The sequence below is a fragment of the Grammomys surdaster genome, unplaced genomic scaffold, assembly GCF_004785775.1.
Source record: "Grammomys surdaster isolate TR1022 unplaced genomic scaffold, NIH_TR_1.0 61, whole genome shotgun sequence".
NCBI lineage: Eukaryota > Metazoa > Chordata > Mammalia > Rodentia > Muridae > Grammomys > Grammomys surdaster.
Genome location: NW_021604563.1, coordinates 12,978,981 through 12,982,282, shown reverse-complemented (window position 1 = coordinate 12,982,282; position 3,302 = coordinate 12,978,981).

The following is a 3,302-nucleotide window of genomic DNA, read 5'->3' as shown; positions in this document are numbered from 1 at the left end:
TTTTAAGAAATTTTTATTTATTCATGGTTATTCTTTCAGTATTTGAGTTTAAATTTAAACCAAATCTTTTTTAGAATGAGAGTAGACTCTTATTTATATTTATCTATTTAGACTTCTGTATCTTTTCACTGTAAAAGTGAATACATTGCATTCATTACTTGTTACTGAGAGGAAAGACATATGCTTGTCCTTTATTTTGGAGAAAGGTATGCAGAGGGCATTGTAATATAAGAATCAGAGCCCCCATCTACTTTTAGGCAAGGGTAGTTGTAAGGTAGAAAAAGGGAATGAAGGATGCTGACATGGTTAACAATTATGGCCTTCAATAAGCAGTTTCTAGGGTAACTAAAAAGAAGTCAGTTAAAGAATATTAGTTAAATAGAGAAGCATATCTCCTGGCTAGATAGTACTAATATTCCACTGGAAGTAACATCTAAAAATTAGAAGTAATAAGTTTCTTTAGTTCTGGAAAAATCACAGCCCAAAATGGAAAAGGTTTTAAAATTGTAATGCCCTGACTAATAGATACCATTTACTGTGTACTGACCAAGTGATAGGAAATATATGACTCATTTTAAACTAACAATATATATATGATTTCATTGTCCTTTTAACCTAGTTGCACTAATGATAAAAACAAAGATAGGATTTATTGAAAAATTTCTACCAAGTTATAATGCTAAGATATATAGCCAAAGGTCATTGTTATAATATGGCAGACTGATTACTTATAAAGCTGTACATTATTTATGATAAATTTCAATGATTTCTAAATGTGTCTATAAGAACATATACTTCTTAATTCTTCTTGACTATAAAATTGAACTAAGATACTTGTTTATAAATCCAAATGACACTTAATAATCAAACTGGAGAGAAACCCTATCTCAAAAAATCAAAAAAAATAAATTAAAAAAATAATCAAAATGGAATGTATTTAACCTGCCACCTTATCTTATTTTTACTAAGTTCAAAGAGTTCATGATGAAAACAACTTTTTTTAGCAAGTCTATAAAGTTTTGAACCTTGATTGTTTGGGAAATTAGTCATGAAAGATCATTTTATGAAATGCTATCTTTAATCAATATGGATAATTTAGACATAGCACTAGGTAGTTTTACAATAAATTTACCTGGAGAAATGAAAAGAACCAGAGGAACTTGAAGCATTAGAATATTTATTCACGTTGTATATACTTTAACACTCATGAAAATGTTCTTCAAAGTTTTTCTCCAAGTTTCATTACCATCTTGTGAAAATTCTCTGAAGAACTCAACTTATGGTTGGCAATTAAAATGTTACTTTTTATAAAGTGTTGTTTGATTGATTGTTTGACATATGTTAAATCAATTATACTGAATTAAGCCCTGGAAATAGAAATTACAAAATTAACTAATGTGAATGTACAGACCATAAAAAAGCTGCAAGTAAATTTTCCTAATTGTTAGATAACTGTTGATGCCATTTGACAAAGATATTGTTTACTAAAAGGAATTTACAAAAATACATCAGAGCAAAATTGTAACATTCTCTGAGTATCTTTTATGAATAAGATTATTTTAATGCTGAGGATAAAGCTCACAGCTTCATACTTTCAAAACTTATTTTTGTGTGACTAGATTATTCAATTTGATTCATGTGGTTGAACATTTGTAAAACAATTATTTTTCATTTCCCTTGATTTTTGTTTGCACCAATGCTACCAAAAACTAAAAGCAAAAGTAGAGTCTCACAATAGATTTAGAAACTCAAATTATTTGTTAAATTTAGTTTAATGCCTTTGTTTCTTATTTTGAATTTTTTGTTTAATTTTATTTATCTTTTTGTCACAAGGTTTCCTATAATCCAGTATTGTCTAAACTTGCTGGACAGAAAAAGACAATCTTTAATTTGGGATTCTCCTGTTTTTGTCAAAACAGTGTAAACAGTGTTTCCAGGACTTTCAGTTTACGTGGTATTTAGGATATACCCCAGGGCCTCATGCAAAGTAAGCTAAGATTCAATCAGTTAAATGACATCCTCATTCTATGCAGCAACTCCACACAAGTTTGAGTCATGTGAGAAGAAGGATTGAAAATTGAGAAAATGTCTGCATCAGACTGGCTTATATTCAGGTATGTGTAGGCATTTTCTCAATTAATGATTGAGATGGGAGGGCCTAACTTGCTTTGGGTGCTGGCATCCCGCTCAGGTGGTCCTAGTGTATATAATAAAATAAGCAGCTAATGTTTAGATAACATGGTATCTAAGGATGTAACCTGTGTCCTCTGTAACAAAAAAAATTCTAGTAACTTTTTATTTATATTCAATTATGCATTTTATTTATTGCTAATTACACACTTCAATTAAAATGTAAGGTCAGTTTTCCAGTTAGTCTTCTCTATATATCTTGTAAAAATTTTCCCAGCTGATTTCTTCCTAGTTGAGTATGTTTGATTAAGTATGCACAAATATATGAATAAAATTTTCTGAGATACAAAAGAAAGCAAACTGATCAGAACAGGCAGACAAGCAAGCTTGCAAGCAAAGTTCTTCTAACATGGTTTCTGCTTCATTATTCCTTTGGGTTTTATCCTGGTTCCTCACAATGATTGACTATAATGTGGAAGTTAAAGCAAACACACACACACACACACACACACAAACACACACGTATAAAACCTCAGACACTCAGGGTAAAATAATATTTTCCAATTGGCATAGGAAATTCTCATTTGCTTTATTCTTTCCTTCATTCTTTCATTGTTCATTTCTTGATTTTCATTTCCTCTTAACACTATTTTTCAAGTGTATATCTTCTTCCATTGTGACCATCCTAATGATTCAACTTTGTAACTTTTTTATGTATACTTGCAAATTGAATATCAATTTCATATGAATATAGTTTTAATATATAAACATTTCATTATATAATTGATTTCTCATTATTTACAAATTTATACAATGGTTTCCAGTCACTAATGTTACAATGTTTCTATCTAATCTTTTGCCACTAACTATAGCACAGAAGACAAGAACATCTTCTGCTGCTAATGTGATCAACTTTTCTGAAATAGTCAATTCAGATATACAAAATAGAATGTCCAAAAGAGTATTTAAGAATTTTTTAGAGAATGTAAGACTGAGTGAGCACTGATAGGTGACTGAACCTTGTAATATGAACTTATATGGTAGACAAAAATACACGGAATATCTGACAACTATCAAGAAAAGGAGAATGAATAAGTTAAATCCTTAGGGATTTGAGGTAAGACCATACATTCTTTTTACTAGTAGCTAGTCTTCATTTAAAAATCAGTTCC